Genomic DNA, 27,512 nt, shown 5'->3' with positions numbered 1-27,512 from the left:
TGGCCACCAAGGCGCTCCTGAGGCCGAGCTTGTCAGGAATGTGCTCCATGGGGCACAGCCCCACGCACTGCTCTGAGCCATCCTCCTCCTGCAGGTCCCACACATCAATGTGCCACAAGAGCCCCTTCTTCCCCTCCCAGGCACAGAGCAAAATCACCTTTTTTCCTCAATATCCCTATGTTTTTTCCTTCATCTTTTTACCTTTTTTTAAAACTAATGTTGTCTTTATGAAGACAGCTATCAGCTTATCAGAGGACAATACAAACAGACTCTCCTTTCTTCTTTGTTTTCTTTCCAAGGCCAGCAAAGGAGAGCCTTGGGGAACAATGATAACATCCCACCCTACCCAGCAATTTTGCCCAGCCTAATACTATGGCCAAATGCACTGATGTTTCCAGTGTTTTTACTGCATAAATCCCTTCAAAAGGCTCTTCTCGCCTTCCTTTTGGATAAATGCCCTCCGATCTGGGCATTTTTGATATACTTCTTGTGAGTGGCTGTTTCAGGAGTCATTACAAATCCATACTTTGTGCCCCTTAGCAGTACCTGAAGGCCATGGGAACAGCTGCTCAGGGTATTGCATCTACTCTGCTTCATTTGTAAGGCACTTTCCAGGTCCTGAAGATTCAACACTCACACCAGGCCAACAGACAATTCTGCTTTAGGCCACAGGGATCATTCAGAACCATGCCAATGAAAGCTGGTGGTAGATGCCTAAAACATGAGCGCGGTTATCTGAATTACATAGATATTTTTACAGGCTCTGCAAGCCTCTCCCAAAATGCAAAGAGTTCCGTCTGATGCAACCTATGAAAACTGCTCTGGGACCAATATAATTTTTGGTTGTTCCTAAGCCCTGAGTTGAAGCCTAGGAGTTTTGCTCCTAGGACCTTACTTTTGGTACAAACTGTATTCATGTTTGTTCTATAGGTACAGAAGCCAGGACACACAGGCTCAGAGGGAGGCAGACAGATACAACTCCTTATTTTTCCTTTTTTTTTCGGGAATACCACAACAGCTCCACTGCTGCCCAGACAGTCCTGAGTGAAGGCAATTCATCTTGCAAGGAAAGGCCATCAGGTTCAAGGACCTAACTAATAGGCATGCTAAAGGAACTCTAGAATATGTTCAGACAACAACATACTCTATTTTGGGTAAATGCTTGTGCCTCTCATTAGCATTTCCTACCCATTGTATTCTCCTGATAAATTCAATGCATTATCCTTTGCCCACCCTTGTTGGGTTTTAATTCCATATATCCTGCATCACTGTAGCAGTCCACTGAAAAACTGATTTCTTTTCCTTGGCAATCTCTTCTAAAATCATGACAGAACTTGCAAAAATATAAAATGGATTTACCCAGGAGCAATTTTCTCCTTTGCTATGAACAAAGCTGCCAGCAGTTGTGACAAAAACAATACAACCAGGTTTAGTGGCCAGCCAAAAAAAGGTCAGGAAGGAGATCAAGTGTGAACCCTGCTGAATTCCACTGGTGTCACCCTTTTTTTGAATCTTCAGATGTTATTAATATTTCAATACTAGACTGGCAATATCCAGCACCTGATGGAGATGAACATTACTAAAAACAAGCACAGTAGGAGTATATTGCTCATTAGGTTTTGGATTTTTGATAAGCCATTGCCATCAAGAAATCTGTCCAACTGCTCAGGAAAATTTGGCAAAGTGAAACAAGATCCTTTTTCCGAACCCCATAACACAGAACCTTGTGCCAGATGACTTTATTTCTTGCATGCGTAAAATTTGCTTCAGTCAGTTGACAGAAGGTTTGGGGTTTTCCAAATGTTGTGAACCTGGTTGAGATTATTGAAATCCTCAGCTCTAGGAGTGTTGGGTTACTGTTCTTTTAAAGCATGCTTCCTCTGACAACAAAATGTAATTAAGGGGGGCATTGCTGTCATGTTACGGTCTCTTTTTAGAAGGTCTGGAAGAATGTAAAAAGGGCATAGCAAAAGTTGCTTAACCTCCTTAGAAATAAACGTCCCTAACATTTTAACGTCTTCTCTTTGGTCCATTATTGGTCACAATGATGAAACAATTTAAAGGAGAAAAGGTCACGGCAAAGCAGTGAACTTTGTATGCTCTTCAGTGCAATAAAAGTTACTTAACGTATTAGCATGGGAAAGGCATGCCTGGCAATATGAGGGAAGAGGATGGATTTCAGATTCTCAGTAGGCTGTTCAGAGAAAAAAGTCTTTGGGTATCTGTGTGAATCAGACACCAAAAAAAAACCAAAAAACAAACCCACTTGTAAATTTTCCATCTTATCTAATTTCACTAAAAGGGAGAAAATCAAGGTTCAACCCTTCCATGCAATATTCAACACGCATAAAGAATAATGGAAAAGCAGCTACCTCGCTTTCAACACATGTGCTGTACTGAGGGCTCAAAAATTGCAATGCTTGAAATCATCTCTAATTCATGCCAGCACCTACAGGAAAAAAGGATAAATTTGAGTCATGAACATTATTTTAGGTTCTATATTGAAAATTAAAATCATGCCTAATTTTTTTATCATATTTTCTATTTTGATTGCATGTAGCTGGAGTATGAAGGAAAATTCTTAAACCATTTCTGAGCTGTTCAAAAGCCAGCACTTTGTAGAAAAATTACCTTTTCCTCCTTGTTCTCATACTGCCAATACAAACACAACTCCTTCTAATAATGCAAATGCTAAAATTTTCAAAACTTTTTTTTATATTAAAGCCAAAGATTATGTAGAAATAAATAGGAACTGAAATCCACACACTTCTTGGGGTTTGGAATTTGGGGGTTTTGTTCTTTTTTGTTCTTTTTTGTTCTTTTTTTTCTTTTTCTTTTTTTTTACATTAATTTTGTTTTTAAAGAAAGAGTTAATTATCTTCCTAAGGCAATCATTTTTACTCCCTAATTTTAGAAACTGCACTGGGAGGAGAGAGATTTTATTTTTATATATTATTTCCCAGAGTATGTTTTCCTTCAAATCTCAACATAAATCCTTTTTAAAGCTTACTCAGCTTTTCACCATCCTGAAGGTTCACATTTTTATATATTTCTGGCCAGTGTCGAAAGAAATTTTTTTCCCAGCACCCTATTCTACAAACATTTTTGAAGTTTGTTTGCGTTGTCTCACAAATCTTCACAACATCAACTGATTCCAAAAATTGTACTGATTCAGTCAGAAAAGAAATATATTGTACCGTGTGACCAAACAAAATCACCCCAGACTTCAAGTCCTTAATATTCAAAACCTCCATGAGTGAACTGTAACCAAGAATAATCCATTATAATAATTTGAAAAATGAAAACTTGAAAAAGTTGTATCTGTTTCTGAACAATTCATGAGCACAGAATGAGGCACAATTCATAGAATGAATTATTCTTTGTGAATTATTGGCCCACTATTATCCTCATAACCAATGAGACACATGATTTACATTTCTTTTACAGGCGATAGCAGCTAATTGATGTCCTGGTGTGATATGGAATGAAGCACAGTCATATAAATAAATTGTTTCCTAAATTCTTCACAAAAACACATTAATATCTTTGACACCATGCAATTGTATGCGGTGAACACTGCTAAGACAGTAATCGTGTCATCAAGAGTTAATTTATTCTCAGCAAGTCCATGTAATGCAGATATTAATCTCCTGGAGCACACACTGTTGTTCAGGGTTAAAACATTCACAGTTTCTGAAACATAAACAAGTCTCACACTCACAGCTGTTCTCCAAGAGCCAAACAGAGCTGCTGCTCGGCGAGGATTCCTCACTTTGCTGCCTTTTTGAAGAACAAGTAAAGAAATTCAGAATACAAAGGGAGAGTAAACTTGTTCATATTTCCAGAGACTTTTCTGCTACCTTTGGGTTACAGCTATCAAGTCACAGATGCATATGAACCCTTACAAAGTGAGAAAAGCAGCTCTTGGCGAGTGGCGTGGCTACACGTAAGACTCAGAAGAAACACTCTTTTGAAGGGACAGTTTTAATGCAAACAGGGCTTAAAAAACTCCAAACCACTTCTTAAACCCATCTTGTTGGGTTGCCATCTTACAGTTCAAAATGGACAGAATGCACGCCCAGAGCAAAGCTGATGCTTGGGCAGAGTTTCAGATTGCTTTTCCACAGACAGGGACACCACCCAAGTGACACCAAGTGACTTGTGCCACCTCCAGCACCCAAGAACAGAAGTGGCCTCTGAGCAGGTGGCCACCAAAAGCCCCACATGCCTTTAAGTCTTCAGAATAAGGGCAAGGTACCCCTGGCCCCTGTCTGAGGCAGCTGTGCTCAGAGCAGGAGGAGGCTGGGTCCAGCCCTGCATTCTCCATGCTGCTGCCCCCAGGGAAAGTTTTGAATGAGGAGATTTGATACATTTCCCTGAGGTGTAATTTAAAAAAAAATAAATTCTATCTTTCTTTCTTTTTCTCCAGTTGGCTGCCTTGACTATGGGCTCAGCACAACCACTGTATGATGTCTTCATCAGCCATTTGAAAGCTCTGGGTCAGAAGCTCTGAGATTTGAAGGTAGAGACATGCTAATTTGCTGAATGGCCCTTTTGACCATAGTCAATTTCTACTAATTAGAAAAAAAATATAATTAGCTAATGTTGGTGAAGAGCTTTGAAGATGAATAAGCTATGGGGAAAGCACTAGGCATATTAGAGGGAAACAAGTTTGAGCCTTTTTAAAATTTGTATTTAAGTAGCTCAAAGTGATTATAAATGGACCAAATGGAATAGCTAACCACTGTAAGATTAATACAATTTCTTTTGGGAAATTACAGTTTATATTATACAATTAAGTATTATACAATTGCTTTATTTTAAGGACTCCTCCTTGGAATTTTCTATTTAGTTCCAGTCAGTATGCTTCTTGTATGTCATTTAATCCTTCCTCTAATTTGTACAAGTAAATTATAATTACTTAATAATAATAATAATAATAATAATAATAATAATAATAATGGCAATGGTTAGACAAGTAAATGTGAGTCTGCACCTGAGAAATATCATATTATCAAACAGTCAGGTAGAAATTACTCAAGCAGGTTGTTTTCCATTCACCGGATGCTTTTTCTGCCTGTAACTCTTTTTAGAACAGCTCTGTGACAGCTTCACAAGGTGCACACAATGAGCTGCATCCTGAACTGGTTATATCAGCACAGCCCCATTCCTCATCACAGCCTAAAGCAAGAGTTACCCCACTTCGAAACTAGGTGAAAATGGCAAAGCAAAAGAGGAAGGTCCCCTTTCTTCTTGCTAAATTCTGACGGTATTTGATATGGAAACATTTCTAGAAGTCTCTCTACTTTGCAAAAAGAGTGTGGAAAATGCTGTCCAGGACTGAAACATGGCTGAGGCCCCAGGTGAGCGCTCTGTTTGGACAAAAATATTCTCTTCATTTCCAGCTCCTATGAAAAGATCAATCTTTTTGTATTACCACTGGACCATCTGGGTATGTGTCCAGGTACTTTAGCTCCGACAGCGTGACCAGAATTCCTGCATGAGTAACACACTGTACTCCTCCTGCAGGAAGGACTATACTTTAGCTTGCCACACCAGCCACTCCTCAGAGACACCTCTGCAGCACATATTAGTGTGTGCTTCTCTTCTCCCCTCCCTTTTCAAAGTGCCACTCAGAAATAATTTACCCGCTGTTAGCTGGGATGATAAATGGAAGATGTATTTGGCAACCTTCATACCTGGTTTCCTTCTTGGCACCTCCTCCTGCTTGTAAAACTCAAGATGAAATTACCATCCTGCTGTCATTACTATTCCATTGCCACAAACCACCTGGACACCTTATATAGGGTGTAGAGGGGAAAAAAAGGAGTAAAATAAGCTTTGGATTCATGTGTTGATTCCTACCCTGCTTTGTGGACACATGATGCAGAGCCCTTGGGTCAGATAACATGTCATTTTGTGTAGGAGTAAACTAAATGAGGTGTCATGACATGAAAATTCAAGGCTTTAGCATCTTTTGGTATCTCCAGCCCAAATAAAAGTTAGAGGAATGTAGCTCCTTCCTGAGATGCATCTGCTGGATTGACCTAATGCACTGTGTGGGCTCCAGAAACAAAAGGCCAGACTCCTTGTCTTCTGCATGTGGCAAAAAAACTAATTCTATTTTGGTAAGAAAAATAAACCATACACTGTACTTGGCTGCTGTAGGACCCACTGACAGCTGGACTATTGAACTGGTCTTTAAGATGGCTTTTTGAAGTGGGTAAAAAGGCTATGAATACATATTAATATTTGTTTGTTTATTGTTTACAAAATTAACAAGTTGTAGGTAAGCTCAGGAACAAATATTTTAGTGAAAACGTGCTCCAAGCCTCAAACAGATGATTATAACTTCAGAGAAGGTTGACAGTCTGCCAGGCAAAACAAATCAAATCACAGGGGATCAGCACGAAGAACCTGTTGTTCGCACAGACCCAAAGTTCAGTTTCAAGGAACTTCAACCATGACAAATCATGAGTTTGTGGATGGCAGTACACCAGGGATGGGTCATTCTCATGTACTACTGATCCCCAGGGTGAGGAAAGTCCAGAGGGAAGGAGCTTGAGTGGCATTTCAGCTTTTATATCACAACGGAGGACAGTGAACAGCTTTCTGGAGTGTGGCTGCGTGGCTGGAGCTCTGCATTTCCTGAGCAGCTCTGCTGTCCCTCCTCCCCACTTCTGGTGTGGGTCTGGGCTGTGAACTTCGAAGCAGCATGACAGGAATATTGCAAAGAAAAAATATAAGGCATAAGTCACTTAGTTTTCCAAATAATCAGTGTTTCTTTTTCTCCCCAGACATTTATTCTTATCCTACTCTATAGTAACAGCTAGAAAATGTCATATACATAGCTCCCTACCATAAAAATAGCAGCAAAGGAGAGTCATACTCCATACTAAGGACAGACATACAAGTCTGTCCTTAGAAGTAGGAAAAAAGCCTACAAAATAGACAAAGCATGTGAATTAACTAGTGCCACGATTTCCAAAGCCACTGAAAGCAAAGGAAGATCCAAGAAAACACTGATATTTATATATATAGGGGTGTTCTATCAGATCTTGCAATGTGACAACAACACATGTCAGTATCACCACAGGTCCTGCTGGCAACACCTTGAAAACTGTGTGGAGGTATAGAAAGTAAACAGCACTAACTGTGATTTCCATGATAAAATAAGAATGTAAGGAAAGTCTCTTGGGATCCATAATCTGGAATTGTCATGGGATACAGATTGTCTGTCTTTCTGATAAAAGATGTCAGTTCCTTTTCTGGGATTTAAACAGAAAGAAGCACTTGTGATTATTAGGCTGGCTGTGTACCATGAGGGCTGTTGACAGAATCACTACAAACAGCAGATGTGTCTGCTTCAACCATCAATGTTCCTAAAATTTCTGTATCAAAAGAGCAGTGCAGCCCACTCTCAGCCACAGGAAATACAATTTCCTGACTCCAGAGCTTTTAATTTGCCCTAATACACACAGTGGAACAAATCTAAAATTCGCTGGTATCTACACAGATCAAAAAGCATCCACTAGATAATCCCACATTAGGCATCCATAATTTTAAAAAGCAACTGATTGATTCATCTTGGGAAAGCTGAGGTGGTGGTTGTCATTTTGCAGAGCTGGAAGCTTACACTGTGGGGGTGTGTGCTGTTTCATGGGAGAAGGATGTGCCCACTGAGCCAGCACAGCTCACCCTTTCTGGGAAGCTCTCCTGGCTTTCAGAAGGGCATCCCAAGCTGCAATATGCTACCTTGAAAATTAATTAAGAAGTGCATCTCACACTGAGAATTATTATACTCAAGTATCTTTAATACTCCAAAGAAGACCTAAGACAGAAATAATGACCTTTCTGCTGCCAGCATCAACACTGCTGCCAATCCAGTGAACAGAGAAGCAAGCCTTAAACAAAACAGGCGTGTTGCTCAAGGTTCATTTTAAAGCATTGGACTGAAAATAATTTTCCAATTGCCAGCAGTAAAGCAGAATTCAAATGAGCTTTCTGAAAATAAGTCTTTGGTCTGCATCAGCAGCAGCTCTCATTTTGCACACCACAGCCTGGCTGGTGAAGATTTGCACAGCAAACATCAGGACCTGCACTTCTGTGAATTCTTAGTAAAGATGAGGGCGGATCCCCGTCGTGCTTGGGGACATCACTCCAAAGATTAAATGGCTCTTGTCAGAGCACAGGGCTGGGTGTGAACAGGTCTGTCACTGTGGGAATGACCATGCTCTCCTAACGTCAGGCATCCTGCAAAAGCCAAGCAAAGAGGGACAGCAAACATGCTCTTTTCTTGTCTGATGTTTGCCCAGTTGAAAACGCACAGCTCTCAGCCACTCCACAGATTTCCTCACATACTCAACCCAGTATAAACCAGGTTGCTCTTCAGTTTCTTGCACAGAACCAACCTCATGTGCAAACAGTAAACTCCAGAGCGTCACACACTGACCTGTGAGTCATCATTTCTGCACTGGTTTCAGGTGTACAGCACTGCCACAGGAACAGGACTGGCTTCCCTCCTGCACTACTTACAATCAGACTAACTCTGCCCAGATCAGTGGCACTGCACCTGGATACCCAAGAAAAAGAGAGCCTTTATCCCTCAGCATTACAGCTGGGAGCCTGAAAGCATGAACTTCTGCATTCACTTCTTGCAGAACACCATTTCCACCCATCCTGCTCTTTGTGACTCACATTTGCTTTACTACCAAGTGTGGGAGAAGTGCCTGGGCCCTGCCTGTGCTCCTCCTGTCATTCTTCCTGCTGCCCACAAGGTCAATCAATCATCTGCAAGCATAATGCAGGCACCCACGAAGATCATCCCTTCCCTGACCACTTCCAGACTGCTAGACAGCAACACCATCATCCAAAAATTCTCTTTATGACTTGAATGGTCATCCAGAAAAACCACACAGCTCATAAAAATGACTTGCCTTCCACAACAGACCACCCATAAGAGGGCCCAGGAAAGAGGAAACTCAAACACAAGTGGAGACTGGTTGACAGTGAATAATAAAATCCCTACAGTGGATACCCAGTGCAAGGGCAAAAAGAAAAGTTAGAGCTAGAATCCTGTAAAGCTGCCAGTGTTGATGTTGCTGACAGCTTCAGTTTAAGACCCTGAGATGAACTCAGTTGTTACAGCAGGGCACTGACAATGCCAAAATTGCAGGTTTGATCCCTGTATGGGCCATTCATTCAAGAGTTGGACTTGATGATCCTTGTGGGTCCTTTCCAACTCAGAATATTCTGTGATTCTGAATTAGACAAATATTGTTCATGCAAATCAGAGCTCTACAGTGTTTTAAAAAATATTCCTGTCATCATGAATCAATATTCATGGTATTTCTTCACCTGTGTCCTCCTCTCGCTTCCCTACATCTCCACTGAACCTTTTTTTCACCCCTTCCCCAGAGCACAGCAGCTAAATGCCCAGCATGTAATCTGTGTTGAAGAGCAAGTAATTTTATTAATTAATCCAGGAAGCTGGATATTGCAATATTTTTCAGGCAATTTCTTTCATTGGAAGCCTGGAAGTTGATTTTCTGCATGTGTGTGGTGCCAGGGGAACACAGTCAAGAGACAAGTCAGCTTCATGGGAGGGTGCATGCTTTTTGTCCAAAGCAGGGAGCTTCCAACAGCCAGATCCAAACCACTGGAATCAAAAGAAACACTCTTTTTTCATTGGCTTCAGTGGGCTTTGGACCAAATCCATAAGCTTTACTAATTCAGCACTGTCAGAAATCTCAGTTTTGCAGAATTAGAGTGACTGACTTACAGATGCCCATGCCCACTTTAATATTTGTCCTACTCTGAAAAAAGCATCATGTCATTAATTTTTCTCTTTCCTTCTTTTTTTTTGAAAATACATTCTGATTATGCCAAAAGGGCAAATGGCCAGTTTAACTGACTTGAGCCTTTGATCCTTGTGAGTACTTGTCTCTTCAGCAAAGTTCTCATTTGAAGTGCTTTCAGCACCTGATTTATTAACAGTCGGGTGGAGTTAGGCTGTTTTGCAATTCCTGAGAAGCTAATAATAAATCTGATTCTTGTATCACAGGTGGTGCTGATATTTTTAGCTGGATTGCAAAAAAGTTCATAAACTGAAACAAATGTTCAATCTCTATTGATGCTTCCATCCTGGAGTCCAGAAAGCAACTCGTGTTGTCCGTTCTGGTGGACATTTTGCCTTTCACAGATTTCCTCTCTGGATACTCCAAATTCAATCTTTAAATGACTTCTCGTCATATTATACTCATAAATTTTATTTTAATAAAAATCGATGCCTAACAGGCATAAACAAAAAATGCCAAAAAACCCACCTTAATTGTTTTTCAAACCTTTTGCACACTTTGTTTAAAACAGATGTTTCCCTGACTTGTCACTGTGATGAAAGGAAACCCAATATCCCCTCTGCTTTCCAGTGCAGAATTGCAGAAACAAGGAATGACAGAGGAAGAGCAAGAACCATCTTAACTGGGAGGTGATTATTACAGCTAGAAGAGAAAGAGCAAGGACACATGCTGGTGGTGTGAGCCCATGTATTTGAACATTCTTGTTACCTTTTTTCTCACAGTCTAGATTAAATTTAAAGGCTGCATCTGTGTGGGTCAATACTCCAACTGAAACAAAGTCAAATAAACTCCACCCACCTGTTGGGCAACATTCTGCAAATCCAGTATTAATGTCACGTTCCTAATTACATTTCACTTCTCCTGTTACATTTTTGCTATGATCCTCTCTTCAATGAAAGCAGCTTTCATCTTAAACACAGTGTTTCTTAATTTCCCACTTACTCCCTGAAACACCATTCACGATGCACAGCCTTGTCATAGTTCTGATTTTCATGGATAATCTTAATCCCAAGTTTATAGTAAAGTATTAATTGTATGTTTTCTTTCAGTCTGACTCATCCTTGACTGTCTTAAACCATGCTTAGTTTATAAAGCCATCACAAATGGTGTGATACATTTGAACAAGAGCCAAAAGCTTTGTAAAGATCCTTTGCTGCCTGTAACAAAGCAAAATGATATTTCTTTTCTTTCAACAAACTGCCATGTTGCCTTTGATATGAAGGCAATGTGAGGCAAAAGAGACAATATGCATAATCAACTAATATTTCTCCTTTATCAGAGGGTATTTTCTGCCTGGTCAATGTGAAAACTGGTTCCTTTACAGATTGCTGCTCATTCAGTAAACAATGCAAGCCAGTGCTTAAAATACATAACTGCTAAAAGGATCTTATATGCAAACAAATCAGGTATTTAGGTCCAACAGCTTGACAGTCTCATATGTAATTTCAAAGGGGTCTTTTTGTTTTAGGGCAATGGTGATTCTCTTCTCCAATACCACTCTGCTATAATTTTGGGAGTAATTACAACACAGATGGAGGAGCAAGAGGCACAACTGATGAGAATCATCACTCCTCTTGAGGAAGCAGAGTCTCTAATTCTACCTTTTCCCTTTCTTTTCTCCTGTCTTTGTCCCATACTATACTCAAGGAATCAAGAAAAATAGCTATATTGGTTTTCTTTTCTGAATAAACAGTGCTGCACGGATGTGCTTTTAATGTGAAACACAAGCTTTGTTGTGATCATTTCCTAAGCATGAAGTTTAAATGGAAAATAGAGCACTTGGGAAAACCAGTCTGAATTCCCTTCCCCAGATGCAGCCTGCTGATGTAGAATTCAGACTTAAACAGGGAAGGAGACTTTCTCCTGTACTGCAGACATAAATCTTTTCTCAGCATTGCAGGAAAAGGCTCTGCAGCTTACATAGGTGAGACAGCTATGAGGAAATAAAGAGGGATTTGCTATGGGAAAGCTTGTCCAGTTTCCTGCCTGCAAAAGATAAGAAAGAGTTCAAGTTGATGGGCAACCTCTTGCACAGACGGCAATGAAACCACTATGTTCTCCTTCCAGAAACATAGGAAGAGATAGGATCCCATGGTGGATGCTGCTTTATATTTCTTTCTCCTTAGAATTTTTCCGTTTGGTTTGGGTTTTTTTTGGTAGACAACTGCATATCCACAGATAGTTAAGATACTTCAGGCATTTCCTAACATTGAGCTCTTCTCTTCTTAGCACTAAGCTATGGCTAAAGCTCTGCTTTCCAGTTTGCAAAGCTGCATTTAGCTGAGGGTTTGAGAAATCTTAAATCTTATTCTCACTAATCACTAATGGGTTCCAGACTGGGAATGTCAGCCTCACTGATCCAGCAAAAATTTTACCTTACACCAGCGGTTTACTCCCCAGCTGTCATCGTCCTGTTACCCAGGAGCTGCATGAATCCATCATAGCTGCTCTCAGGAGTGGCTAATTTGTGCCTCTGTATCAACACCCAGATGCCAAAAAAAAAAAAAAAAAAGAGGCCAAAGTGTTCTCAATGAGTGAACTGCATTTACATCTGCAGGTCTCAGACCAACCAGTCCTCACAGAACAAGTCAGTGCAGCCCCTGACTTGCTGCAACTGGCACCAAACTTTTATAGCTGCAAGGAACCAAGATTGCAGACGAAGATTTTTCAGATAAGCATGTCCTGGCTGAAGTCTGAACATTGTTGTAGGGATGTGACACAGGAGTTACAGAGGCATGCATTTCCTAGCCTGGGCTCTCCTGTGTAGGGAGAAAGTCTCTGGAGATGTTAATCTGGAGAGGTTTGAAGACAGATTTGCTCCAAGAGAGCAGAGCCAGCAATCCAGAATGAAAACATGGACCTCCTTCTGACCCAGCATGCTTGTGCTAATACAGATGTAGGCCCCAAAATATGTGTGATAGCACTTCCCATGCTCTGCTACCAGCTGGGGACAAGAAAAAAACTCTGAATGAAATTGCAGCTAAATCCACCAACGCCAAACAGTTCTGGCTTTTTCTAGAAGAGAGTTTTAGTTACTTGATTTTCTCAGTTTTGTTAACAGTTGTAAGGAGAAGCAGGAATGTTGGAAGTGTTTGAGAGCTGACATGACAGAATGCCACAGCCTTTCAGTGTCTCAGTGGTCGGCTGTGTAAATTAGTAGCTAGACCATTTTACAAATGTATATTATTTACCCAGCAGATGCTGTTACGGTCTCTTGTGTAAATTCGTAATTAGACTATGTACTGCTTTGTGAAAATCCTTTAATAACAAAGGTGCCACTGGGTGCTGAAATAATTAAATCAACCCATTTGAAACAACACTAGTTCACCACTTTGACTTGGGCGATATAATATTACACATTCTTGTAAAAAAAGCCAGAGAAATTGAGAATGATCAGCTACAAAACATCAGATACAAGGGATAATATTACCCATTCAGTAGCTTTGGGTTTGGCATGAGTCTAGTGTCACAGTTGAAAAAGTTGCAGCCAACATACCAACAGCACAGACAAAGAACAGATGATCCATCTCCTCTGCCATCTATCATGCACAGCATTGCCAGCTCTAGGGCTTTACCAGCACTGACATTTCAAACAAAGTATGTGTCAACCATATTAAATAATATACCAAGCTGTGGGTTATTAAGTGTGGGGTAATTTGACCACAGCAATTAAACTGAGATTAAAGAATGATAAAGGCAATGTTGTATGCACTGTTCAGTGGGTTTTTTGGAACATATGGAGTCCTGAATATTTCCAAGTGTGAAAGCCACATCAGATCTTAAGGCTCATGTCAGTCCCAATCAACACACTCCTCCTGTGCCCTCTCTCCTCCCTCCTCCCTGTGAGATGTTGCTCTCAAATGGCAATAGTTTTCACTCCAGTCAACCAATGGAATGCCTTCTGACTTCTGTCTCCAGACTGCAGCCCAAGGAAGTGTCAGCAAAGCGAGGGTTTAGCATGGTAGCAGGGTAAAAACACATGATTTGTCAGGCTGTGCTGTAAGGCAGCAGGGAGTGGGTAATCCATGGACAGCCACTGTGCACACAGGCCACAGACCCACAGACAAACCACTCATTCTCACACCAGTAAGCCTGTGGAATATCTACTCTTGCCTGCTCAAAGGATTTCTGATTGAAGTCTAATGGGGAACTTGCACATAACCATCTTGTCTGCACACAAACAACTGCATCCAGTCCAGGCAAGTTAAATCCACAGAAAGCTGAAATCTAAAGGGCACAAGGCAGCTCATCAGCAATCTGTTCTCACTTCATGTCTGCAGGCATTACCCCTTCCAGCAAGGTGGCCAGACAGAGAAGCAGTGAAGAGCTCAGGTCTGCAACAGCCAACAAAGGAGCATTAGAAAATCAGGGTCAGAATTTCCAATGTATGGCCCTATTCCTAGAAGTATTTCACTATTTAAAAGAAAAGACAAACATAAAATTGAAGGTGAACTCACATTCCCAAATGACACAGTTACCAAACACACTGTGAAACTCTCCTGAGGTATCTGGGGATCAGACTTGCTCAGCAATTGCAGCAAGTGTGGGTCAGCTCTAAGGCACCTGGCTTTAACGTGCAGAAATAAAAACCCTAATAAAACGATTGAAGCTCATAATCCATTTATAAACAATGTCTCTTAGGATAATCCTGATGGAGAAAGCCACCACAGTACTCCTCATAAATACCTCAGCCCTCCCTTTTTAATATTTTCAGGTTGCTGCCTTTGGCACATCTTTGAAAATTTCAAGTAAACAACATTTCTCTAGTATTTGCTCACCCTGAACCAGAACAATTCAGATATGGTAAATGGAGGTTTTTGAATACCTATCTGTTTTTTTAAAAGCCACCTTTCCCAGAAAAAAAATAAAACACAGCAGAATGGTATTTTTTTTTTAATTAGCTACAGCAGTGCAGAAAAATAAGACAACATTCCAGCAAAACATAAATGCAGAGAAATACATACATTGAGATAAGAGAACCTCAATTTAAAATGTCAAAAGAACACCTAAAATATTGCCAGGACTGAATGAACACAAATAGGGAAAAAACCAAGCTGTCTGCAATTGTTAAAACAAAAGGAACATACCCAGACCTGAGCGGATATTGACATCACTAAAATTTCAAACAGCTCACCTCTTATTTAGACATATTGGAAAGAAGACAATACTTGCATGCCTTCTCTACTATCTGTGAGCATCTAGTAGTTCTGTTGCAATAAACAAGTCTGCTCATCATTCAAACTCTTCATTTGAACTTTCATTCAAAAGGAAAAGAAGACATGAGAAAAAAGAAAATATTATGGCAACATTACCTATAGTTCCATTGCAGTGACCCCAAAGGAAGAGACTTTGTACAAACCCGGCCTCTTCACCAAAACATGTTCAAAAAGTTAGTAAAATTGTTAAAATTGTATATTCATACATATGACAGAAAATGTATGCCTTCTACATTTCATCTCTCTCACGATTTTTACTGTCCTTCAAAGCTACATTAATATAATTATTTTTATAACAATATATATCTAATCTACTGAATTCCATTTGTGTTCTCTGGACCTTGAACACATCCCAGATACTACACACCACTCTGTTATGTCCATATGGAATTTCCAACAGCCTACAAATCTGCTTTAAAAGAGAAAATCCCAGTGTGAAATAAACGGAATTTATCTCTAGTGAAGAGAAAATTTATTCTAAGGGAAAAGCAGAGACCAGAACACAGTGGCCACAAAGACCTGGTCAGTCTGAAGCAGAAAACCAGATAACTTCTTCCTCTTCTGAAAGTTTCCTTTGGGTCAGGCCACAGCATGAACCTCTCGTGATACAATGAGTATTATTGACAAGGCATCAGCCATGAGCTAGATCTTCCCAAAGGGAAAAGCAAACAGAAGAAGTGGTCTCAGAAGTTTCTCATCACCACCTACAGGAATTTCTGAAGCCTCCATGGGCGTCCAAGGCTAGTGTTAGTCCTGGACCTCAGGTTCTACAACACCCAGCCCCTCTGAGGGCCAGAGCAGCCAAAGCAACCAGGACATGTTTTGTGGTACTGGCTTCCTGCTTGTCTGCCATGTGATGGGCTCAGACTTGGCTTAAGGACACCTCTTTGAAGAGGGGAGCAGCAATTTTTATTCTGCTGTTACAAACTACTTATCCACCTCTACCATTTACCACTAGCATTAGTATAGGCACTTTCTTTTCCTCATTATTTATTGTTTCTATGCCCATATGACAATGAAATAGAAATCAACAAAATAAACCAGATTTTTAAATAGTGGACTCTCTGAAACTTCTCTCTGCTGTAATTACAAATGCCAAATTTCATGACAACTTCTTTTTAATAACTGAGCTATAAACTTCTCAATAATGAGTCTTGTAATGGAAATGCTAAGCCTCTCTTTACTGCTGTGGCATGAACTTGCTGCTATAATCAGCTATTTTTATCAGTTAGTTGATTACACCTTAGAAAAACGACTGCTGGCAGCACAAGTCCTGTTTCATTAGAGACTCTCTTAAATACTCCAGTGTGGTAATACAACCAAGAAATAAGAGAAAGCAGGATTGAAGAGAGTGAAAGAAATATTTAAAGAAAGATGGGGGAGAAGAGGGAAGTGTAAAACTTAGAGGGCAAGGGGAAGAAAGAGAGAAATATGTGCAATGGGTGACAGTCTGCAGATGTGTCATTTCCAGCTCTCACTAGCAATGAAAAGTGCTGGGTTGGTTTTTGCCCTGGGCTCACTCTGCCCATGAGCCAGGGCCCTTTGCCACCCTGGGAATGTCAGCAGCTTCTGGGCTCCTCCTGGGTGCCTGCCTCTCCAGACAGCTTTGAAGTCCTGAGCTCTGTCACCACCACCATTAGAGGTGTTGTAAGTTTTCATTCTTGATCAAGAAAACCTGTGATTTCCTGGTCATTGCTTCTCCCTGGTTTCCCTGAAGACTTCAACTGGCACAAGTTCATCCACAGTAATGACCCTGCAGATTCCTAAAGCTTTCTGTGACCCAGTTTGAGATACATGGCACATATTATACACCAGTCTAGGCCGGATAGTTTATTCCTTTACCTAAGTGAGTCCTGAGTTTCTTTTACTGTTTTAAGTGTGCCCATGGTACGCTGAAAGCCTACATTATTTCCTGCATTGGTAACATCTAACCAGCTTCCAGTTGTATGCTCTAGAGGAGCAGAAGAGGACACAGGAAGAATATCAGTGACCTGTCTTTTCCTGAAAGGCCTTTAAGAAGTACAAGGCACAATGCAAACCAGAAATATTGTATCTGTGTTCTTCTCTTTAAAAGGTAAACATAAAACTTTTAAAGCTTCATATTAAATTGCCATTAACAGCATTACCCATGCAGGTGCAGCTGCATACTGAGCATCCCAAGGACACAGCGCCATCTTCTCTACATTAGTCAGTGGGAGCTGGGGACATGTCTACAAAAATCCTGCATTTCAACAAGAACTTTCACTTAAGGACTCTGTTATAATTTTGCTCAACAGTGCAGAGATATGGTAAAGGGAATCCATAAGACACTTACCATACACTGTATAACTAATTATTGAAATGTGCAGACATAATCCTCTGACCTTGGGAAAAACTACAAGAATATGTAAATATAATCATGAAGGGCACACTGTTGCAATATGATGACAAGCAGTATTAAACATACAAAAGGAGGGACATTCAAAGAGGTTTTTTGCATGTACAGAAATTGTAGTTTGTTTTCTCTGTTGCTTCCCAGGCAGCATTGTGCATATGCAGTTAATCATGCCTATGTTTATACAGCCATATTGCAATTGCATTCAAGTTTTCCTAACTCCTCCACATTTAAATGAGAACCATAATGCTGACCATTAGAGAGAGCCAAATGCTGTACTGTAAGGAGAGCAAACCAAAACCCCACGGAACGTGTCTCAGTTACAAGATCAGGAGACATTAATTATGTGGCTTTATAACCCTCATCCCTCAAAAATACTTTTTAGCCCTATTCCCCCAAATCTTCAGAATTTAGCCCATTTTCCCTTCAAACTGTTTAAAAATTCCTAAGATCTTTTGTGATTCTGCGCTGTTGCAGAACTTCCTCCTGACTTGGACAGAGCCAAGATTAGACCCAAAGCAAACTCTGTCCTCAGCCTTTGCACTCAGATTGCACTGCATTTTCCTCCATTTCTTCCAGCCTTCAGGGACCAAAAGCCAGTGAAAGCCATACACTTTACAGAAAATCCCTTTTGTCTTCCCAAAGGACTCCTTGTTCCACTTTTGTAGTCCAAAGATGCCAGGAAAGTAGAAAAGAACACTAAAGAGACAAGAACTAGAAATTATATGACCATTTTGTATATTCAATCTCTACTAATTTCCCTGCTCTAAGTCTCTAATTCTCTCAGATAAGACTTCAAAAAATACTTCTGCCTGAAATATGTCCTCACACCCCCAACACTGACAGAATGTATATTTGCATGTACTAATGTGGCATAGGTTTAAAAGTAAGGAAGAAGGAAAAAAAGTAAAACCTCTTTCTTTCCTTCTTGTGAAAAAAGAGAGTAAATTGATCAATTATATAGGGAGATCTATGCAAAAATGCTTTCAGCAAGATGCTCATTGCAACCCTCAGCCAGGCAGCCCCATTAATATGAGTGAAGGTGAGCCATCTGTGAAGGTGAGGCATTGCCTCAGAGTTTCACAGTCAGTATGGGCATCACATCCTCAGCCACCAGGCAAGTATATCACTGGTGTATTCTAGGGCAAGAGCACTGGAGCATAGAATAGAATAGCATCACTCTTAAATAAAGCTTTTTGTGGTTACAAAACTATTATAAGAGTTTTCAGAAAACTGCCCTGTTTTATTAAGCAGAAAAAGTCTCCTCCACAATGTTGTGGAACAGCAATTCCTGAAAGTGAGTAAAGTATAGCCGCTATTTTTTTCCTTTTTTTTTTTTTTTTTTTTTGGTGGCTTTAATTTGCTTGTTCTTTATGTTCATTGGCAGCCTTGCTGAAATGTATCTTTGCAACCTATTGTCTTAGGTAAGATTATATCAACAGCTCCAGAAGGACCACTTTTAAAAATAAATTCTGCTTTCCCTTATCATTGACAGGAATCACATTTACATATTCTCCTGCTGGAACTGATAATGCACCAGATGATTAATGTGCCTCGATGTAGTGATACCTGTAGACTGTTTGATCAATGTCTTGCAAAGAAAGTGTCTTTCATTCAGTATGGTCAGAGTCCAAAAATGCCCTGTGATTAATGTAACTAAATGTTTGGGGTCAGCTGAAGCTCCAGTTCTTGTTCCTGATTCAAAATCAAACTAAAGATAGGTCACAGGAGAGTGGATTAGTCATGTGAGGAAAAAGTCTGACCATGCAACTTCATCTCCTTAAGAAAACCTAAAGAGTTCTAGTATTTTTTAGTAACCACTACCGTCATCTGCACCATTTTTTCATCTCATTGTTAAACAGAACAGCCCAACATGCTAAGCCTTTTAATGCCAGGATACTTTCACTATAAAAATAGTCGGTTTGATTCAGTCCTTGGCATTGAAGTTTGGATTTATTCAGATTTATCTATTCCAGTTAGCGAACCATGAAAATCCAAGTCTCTGAAGATATTCCCCAAAGAAAGCACTTCATACAGTTGGAAGATAACAAAATGTCTAATGAATACTAGACCTTTTCTTGGTTTTATTTGATTATCTGGGGTAACACTGACTATTTCTGCTTGATCTTACATCAGCTGTTTTGTGTCTTGTTAAAAATAGACGTGTATATAGGAAAAAGAGGGACCTGCTGAGGGATGACTTTCACTTCCACTCATACTTATTCTTGTCCTTGAATGTGAAGGAGGTATAAAAGCCATTCAGCCAGTGAGTGGAAACGTCTCCTCTTACCACCCTGACAGCTCTTTTCCCACCTTTGTCTCTTTTCAAATACATCCCTGACCAGGAGGCCAGAAAGAAGACTAAGGAAAGAGCTCAGATGCACACTCTCAGCTAGCTCCCTACATGGTGAACTTGGTTGCCTTAGACTATCTCTGTAGTCACAGAAAGTCCTTGAAATTAAGTGAAGATAAATCCAGGCCAAAATATGGCATGCTGAGAACAGATAAAGGCATCTTGTAGGACGTACAGAATTTGGAGCTGGAATGGCTGCTGGTTCCAGGAGAATAAAGGTGATGTGTAGCTCCCATGAGCTGCTGCACTGCACCTCCCTGTCCTCAGCTTTGCTTCACACACCACAGAAGCAATGCCTTGTCAACATACAGGATGTATCCTGGACTCTATCCAGACCCACTAATGCAGGAACTTCCTCCTATGCCACGCTGCCTCTCGTGCTATTGAGCTATTGGTCTCTTGTAGCCAGACCTCACAAGGCCAAGTGGCATCATCTTATATGTAACCTCTGCCAAAGAGAAAGAGGTGGTGAGATCCACCTGAAAACTGCTGGTTTCCGATGTGGTTATTCTTATAGACCACAATGATCTCAAGAGTAAGGCAATAAAAGAGAAGGTAAGAAAATATATTACTGATGAATTTTCATTCTTTTCCTTCTGTCCTCAGAACTGACTAAGGCACCATTGAAAGTATAGCCTGGGCCTTAAATTCCTGTGTTGCAAAGGAGCATGTCTGGCAGCAAAGCCCAGTTTGTGCCTTGCTGAAATTCCCAGCTGATGAGGGCTCCAGCCCCTGACTCCTCTCTCTGATCAGCCAATACCTGCACACTTTGCATAAAGGAAAATGACAAACCTGGTACCAAATTTACACTCCTGAAATGTAATCAGCTTCAGCAGCTCCATTTCTCTTTTCAATGGCAAAGGTTTTTGGGCTGTGTCTTTAACTGCAGGACATTCCTTACCCTCTTTCTAATGCTTTCCTTAAATACAGCTTAATTCAGTGCTTCACAGCTGCACTGTGGCCTTTAGCATCAAAACTGACGAGAGCTTTCAACTTTAAGAAACTATAAGGGGCTCTGAGATTGTATTTATTATTCAAGGGAAACTCAAGACTAATAAACGTATCGTAAATACTAATAGAGCTGCAAAAGTTAATTAATGAAAAATAACTATTATGAAAAGTGTTATCAATAATTTCAGGAATAACATACATGCATAATGAATGAATTTTGCCCAGGGGTAATAGCTTGCATCTTGGCCTGATTTAGTATGGAGAAACTGCATCATAATGAAAGGCAGAATTATCACATAGTATAACTGTGAGTTTTATCACTGCTTGGTAGGATCCTAAAACTGTCATCAAAATGTTAAAATTACACTCACTTAAATGATCTCTATAATACAAAACTATGTGCATGTGGATTTATTGCTCTGACAATAATGTGAACAACTTCACCATCACTGATTTGTAAAATGTTAATTATTCTGCTGTAAAGATGTACATCAAAATAAAACAAGATGGTGCTTTTAAAGAGGGTAGGCTTGAGGCAGAAACTTTACCAAATACACTCTCTTGATTTTAAATATGGATGAAATTGTCATTTGAAAGGTTTGGGGTTTCCTATTTAATTTCTTCGGTAGTTTTATAAGTGACATTGACTTAGGCTACTAAAACATAAAGGATTTTTCATTTTTTGAGAAATATATTTGATCTGGTCTTTTCAAAGCCAGAATAAGAAGGTAAAAGTGACTTCCTTGCTTTGGGAAGAAGTTCAAGTTACAAAGTGCAATTAACCCCTGAGAAATGACCTAAATGTCTATGTCTCTGAAGGGACTAATTCTTGCACATACCCAAATCCAATGGAATAATAAAATGGAGTTATTTTATAACAAAATAAATGTATTGCGAAAATAAGTGGATGTTATTCATACACTCTTATATTTAAATTTGTGTAGACAATATATACTCAGCAGAAACCATTACATCTCTAGCAAGGTTTTGCTATTATGTTAGAGATTTTATTTCACCTTGCCAGTAAACTTGTTTTTCATCATCAAATACCATCTAATTGTATACGAGTTTTATTAATGCACAATATAGCAATGTTTTAAATTATATGGTCTCATAATGGATTATACAAAATACGAACAGTGTTGTTCATCAAAACCTTAACTTCACACCTACCAGCATTACTTAATTATAACTATTTGTTTGAAGGAATAGATTTAATCTAGTCTTCTCTCTAGACAGTCTTTAAGGTCCTGATTCTGCAAGGATACTTCTATCCTTTCAGACTTCGTTTCCAGGTCTTAGATTTTTAAGATTTTCACATTCATAATTCTGCAAACACAAACATTTGCAGACAGGAATGCCTGATAGAAATCCTAATTCACTCACTAAGTATGCAGGTAGTCTTCTTGTTCAGTAGCAAAAAAAAAAAAAAAAAAAAAATTAAAGTAACAGTCAACAACAGCATTCAAACAGTACCAAATTCAGTAAAATCCTGGAGGAAAAGTTATGTTGATAGAATATTACCATTTATTGGTTGTTATAATTATAGTTTTGTGGATTCCTTAGGATGCCTGCACAAAGTTCTCTAGTTTTTCCATGAACTTCAAAGGATTTTCCCCTCTGCCTTATTTTCATAGGACTAGGGCTATTGTGAATCCATGAACAGGTTATAAACCACTCCTCAACTCCATCCTAGGCCAAACAGGGTTTACCTAACATTCTCTAACAGGACATATTCCAGTTCCAAAATTAACTCTGTTTTGTTGCAATTCATTAGAAATACTATCCTTTTTCACAAAATGCTCAATTCTATAAAATCCAACAATGCTTCTATTTAAAAAAAAAAGCATCTCTGCTGTATTCATCTCAGGCAAATTAGTTTCTTCAAAAGCACATGAGCTTATTGGGAGGAACACTTGGAAATGATTGCTAAAGAGGAAGGTTGCATGGGGTACATCTTCTAAGACATTGAAGAATGGAAGCAAATGGGAGTGAATGAACAAATTAATGATTAAGGAAGATTTTTTTTATTTATTTATTCTGGAAGCTCTGTCCAGCTTGGCCTCCCAGGTTCGAGTAATCTTTCACTGTCAACATATGCCACAAGATTGATTCAATTAAGATTAGCGGCACTAGAGGAAAAAAGTGGCATGGTTTACTTTTGATTAGTATTGTCTTTCCTCCCATCTCGCAGTGCCTGTGACCCCTACAACCAAGATAGCTTAAATATATTAGATGATGAAAGTAAATCATTTGCCCAGTATGAATAAGCACAAGAGGAAACAAGTTTAATCACCACTTATATTTTAGATGCTTTTACATCTTTGCAAGGATTCTCTTTTCCATTTCACATATTGAATTTAATTGACTTACGATTAACTCTTACTCATATCTAAAATAGGGGCAATGGTGTAGAGCTGGAAAAAAAGGGCAGGCTACTGAATACAGTTTACTGCATGAAGCAGTGTAATTCCCAATATAATTACTTTTGAAGGTGGATTAGTTTCTATCCCTCTTGCATCAGAAGTGCTTTAAAAGTATATAAAGGACACTTAGTTCCCATATCACACATTAGCAGGTAGATTACATTTGAAAATTAGCTAGAGACTCAGGATGTTCATCTCCCTGCTGTCACAAGCGTGGCTACATTTTCTGCTGGTACAAATGGGATAAACTGTCTTGAAAACAATAGAACCAGACATACTTACAGTAGATGAGAATTTTACTGAAAGCTTGGGTTGTTTTTTTCTTTTTTTCCCCTTACATCAGAATGAAAAAGGAAGCTAATTCCCATATTATCCATTCTGGAGAAAAATGTTATGGCATTTTTTCTATTTTTCACAGTCTCCTAGGACACAGACAGATGAAATAACTTGAATCAGACAGGTATCCTAGGCTTCACAGTAACGCAGATAATAATAGGTAAAGGAGCACCATTTGCTACTCTAGTTATGTTTCTGTTACTGTATAAAAAGGTTTTATTCAGTTCAACAAAATAGAACATAAATCTAGTGCACAGTGTATTGCCTTTATGTTTCTGGAGCTACCTATAAATTAAAGGTTAACTAATATGTCTATTTTAATTGCAAACAAACTCAAAGAACAAAGTCTCACCTTTAAGTGTTATAACACAAAAACTGCAGACCAACATTAGCCAACAGCAGCTTTTAGGAACACCATCTTGCGCAGAGCCAGGGGCTGATTCTGACACAGAAATGAAGTTTCTTCTGACTTGTGCTAAGATTTCAATCATGGCACAAAGATGTCAAAGGCACTTTTTAGCACTCATGGTGTTTGATAGAAACACATGTCAGTAATAAATATTTTTCCCTGAGATGCATGAGGTGGGATCCTTGTCTGGATCCATGTCAAGTAATACTGGTAGAGGGTTGACAGGTAAAGGACACCAACGTAGCCTTTTATTTTTGCCCCAAATTCATATTCCAAACCAGTCTCTGCACTGAGTGTAATGAAATCAGAAGTCTCAGTTCAGTCCCTAGTGGCATTAGTTCACATTATAAAATCATTACACATCATTTGACAATGTTGTGCACTGTTAGCATAGAGAAGAACTTGTTCTGTGTCTCTGGGGGAGACGGTCCCCACAGAAAAGATCAGGTTTGTGTGTGATGAGGAGGTGCAGGGGCGAGTGCAGCTGGCTGGTTGATAATGAGCACTTTGATGTTTAGCGTTTTTACTCCCTTAACACTCATCAAGACCAATATTTGTCAGAATACAAAGAGGGGAAAAAAGTCAAATTGTTGTTTTCTAAAAGGGCAACTGAGTAACATTTACCTAGTACAAGTTTAAAGAGAAATTCAGATGTTGGAAAATACACAGAATGTATTAAAACAGCTTTGTCTGCTGCTATTCAAAACATCTTTGACTATTGCTAGGCTGGAACTTCAATGTAAAAACACGGATGTTTTCCTATTTCCTTTCTTTTTTCCCCTTTTAAGGGCAGATTTACAGCATAACATCTGATCTCATACACTTGTCACCATGATACTCTCCAAAGGCCCTGAAGACAATGGATCCTTCCCAGTCAAGTAAAAGAGTGAGTGTCTGCAGACTGGGTGTCTAACTCTGCATCTGGGGGTTTGAAAAGCTCAGGCAGAGCCTGCCTCAGCTCACAGTCTCTCCAGCACTCCAGGCTGTTTATAGCCTGCTTTCACAGCTTGGAGCAGCCCATCTTTAATTACTGGGAAAGAATCCTGTCTTTAATTGTAGTTGAAAAAATAAGTCTCTTTGCAGGCCACATAACAGGCTCTTTCTCAAGTGGGTTGAGCCACAATTGTAATTGGAATATAAAGAAGCAAGGCAGTTAATTAGCTCTGCAGTTTTAGCTAAATGCTACATTGGCTTTTGAGTCATGGAAAAATCACCATTCCCAAGAGCATGGGTGAAACTAGCTGGACAGCTGCTGGAAAACCCAGTCCCCAGGGGTGACCTAGGGCATTGTAAACTGCAAAGGCTGGGGATGGTAAAGTCAGGTAAAACAGGCTGGAAGCCATCAGTTTGCTGCAGCATGAGAACTTCCTTGTGTTGGTCCTATGACAACTTAACTCGATGTAAGTCAAGACCAGAGAGTTGTCCTGTCTGAGCCACATGTTCCTACCCTGTGCCTCCCTGCTCCTCCACTGGGATGAAACAGATCAGGGGAGGCTGGACAGGAGCCTCTGTTGGGGACAGAGGAGCACAGGAACCCTACTTTCACAGGTCCAACCACAGCAGAACCAGTGCCTAGGAAGTATGTACTGAGCAACCTTGGCTCTGGCCTACCTTAAACATCACAGCAATTGAAGTGATTTACAGTAGACTGAAAAGCCTGTCATGTCCCTTGACAGAAAACTTAGGGTTGAAAACATCTGGGTCTGATTAGCAGCCATCAGCCTTGGGTCCACAAAAGCCATGGCTCAGGCCTAGAACACCATTAACATCTGGATTTGGAGGCAGTTTCACCAAGCAAGTTGCACTTCCTTCTGTGCAAGCCCATTCTTGAGTTCTTTGATTTGGGTTTCTGCCTCATTTTCATAATTTCTCTGAAATTAATATACCACGGTTTGTTTTCATTTGTAAGACTAATGTTCTGATACAGTCTCAGTACCCAGACTCTTTTAAACAGAGCAGCCTTGCTCATGCTTACCCTGATACAATAAAATCAGGAGGCCTGACAATACTAAACACACTCTAGGTAGCCATAAGCAGGCTCATCTTCTGTTCACCTCAGTGTAAATATTTTCAAAACAAAATTAGGGAATAAGTGACTGTTTCAATGGTTCCAAGTCCTTCCTGCTTTGAATTGCTTCTCCAGCAGCTGTAGTCTGGGGGCTGGGGGAACGACGGGTCTTGGAGATATCTGGCTTCATTCACCATTCATTCTTAAATGGTGTAACAGTTTTATGGCCTTTCCTTAATGATCACCCATTGTGTAATGGATTGCCAATCAAGGATCACTTAATGACAAAACAGAATAATTTAACCCCTATTCAAATGACAATGCCCAGAATTGCCCACGTAAATGTCTTTACACAACAGAAAGTTTTTCAGCTGAATGAGGTAAATAACATTAACAAGCTATTATCCACTAGCTCTTCCTCGCCAGTTACAAAAGACCGACCTTTGAACTCTGAACTTTTTCTTTGACTGATGGCCACCATTATAACATTTGTGTTAGCCATTTAAACCTGCAGGTGTAGTCACTCACAATACCTAATAAAATGTGTAGGCTTCGAGGGAGGAGAAACTCGGAGCTCACAGGAACAAAACTGCGAGAATTAGTAAAGGCATTTCAAAAGGATTAATGTCCCGTGATTGTCCCGCAGCAAAGAGGGGCTGACACAGCAGTGGCTTTGCTGCCCGTGTCCCAGGAGGGCAGACCCTGGCATGCAGTGCCCGGAGCGGGCACAGCTGGCAGCAGCTGCCCAGGAGCTCTGGCCCTTGGGGTGGTGCCCCTCACCGACTGTCTCCTTTAAGGTCACTTTAGGAAATGTCACTTGGGTTGCTAAATCACACAGATAGTCTTAAAAAAACAGATATCACTGCTGAATACACCACCAAGGGACAAGTGTGTAGTGCACACTGTCAGCTTCCCAGTCGGGGAAAGTTGATGGTATCACTTGTTTTAGTTGACTGATCATAAACTTCTGTAAATACAAAACATCATGAACATGTTTTTGGAGAACATGAACATGATGTTAGGAGACAGGAACTGATGGGCAGGAGGTCAATAAATACCTGCTCTCTCAGTGGAATACACTTAGGAAGAGAGAGGAGGTATTTTCAAATCGGATACAACCCCTAAGAATCTGCAATAGGCCAGTGATCATCCTAGGAGCTCTACAGAAACTGAAATTAGTGAATACCTTGCTTACTTTAAATCACAGCCTGGGGTTTAGTGAACTGACCTGGCACCTTATTCCTTTCATGTGGTCTTTACACATTTTTAAAAAACTGAAACCGATTGAAAGTGAGTGCAAAAATAAGTAGTCGTTTACTGTTTTTCACCAAAAAGAGAATTTAAAAGGCAAATCAGTACAACACAATCACTTATTGGAACCAGATTCTAAATTTGTACAGTATTTATAAGACTTGCCTTACAAGAAAGGCACAATATATTTTGATTTATTTTGACAGTCTGAAATAAGCCACCTATGTTCCAGATAAAAGTTTCAACATTATGATCAATTCTGTGACAAAAATATCCACATTGTATTTGTCTAGTAATAAATTTAAAGATCTTGAACATGGTTGTGGATATA

General features: G+C 39.8%; 1 long non-coding RNA gene across 6 annotated transcripts in view; it reads right to left on the bottom strand.

Annotated features, from left to right (window-relative positions):
- Positions 1-6,170: 6,170 nt before the first annotated feature.
- Positions 6,171-27,512, bottom strand: part of LOC119705619 — an 83,883-nt gene continuing 62,541 nt past the window's right edge. For all 6 annotated transcript variants that reach the window (XR_005258275.1, XR_005258272.1, XR_005258273.1 and 3 more), the window contains 2 exons: positions 23,460-23,599; positions 6,171-8,572 (listed from right to left, as the gene is read on the bottom strand). This is a non-coding gene — a long non-coding RNA (uncharacterized LOC119705619). The remainder of the gene's footprint in view (positions 8,573-23,459; positions 23,600-27,512) is intronic.

The sequence above is a fragment of the Motacilla alba genome, chromosome 11 (assembly GCF_015832195.1).
Source record: "Motacilla alba alba isolate MOTALB_02 chromosome 11, Motacilla_alba_V1.0_pri, whole genome shotgun sequence".
NCBI lineage: Eukaryota > Metazoa > Chordata > Aves > Passeriformes > Motacillidae > Motacilla > Motacilla alba.
The sequence above is the reverse complement of the archived record's forward strand: the minus strand, read 5'-3'. Positions and strand labels throughout refer to the sequence as shown.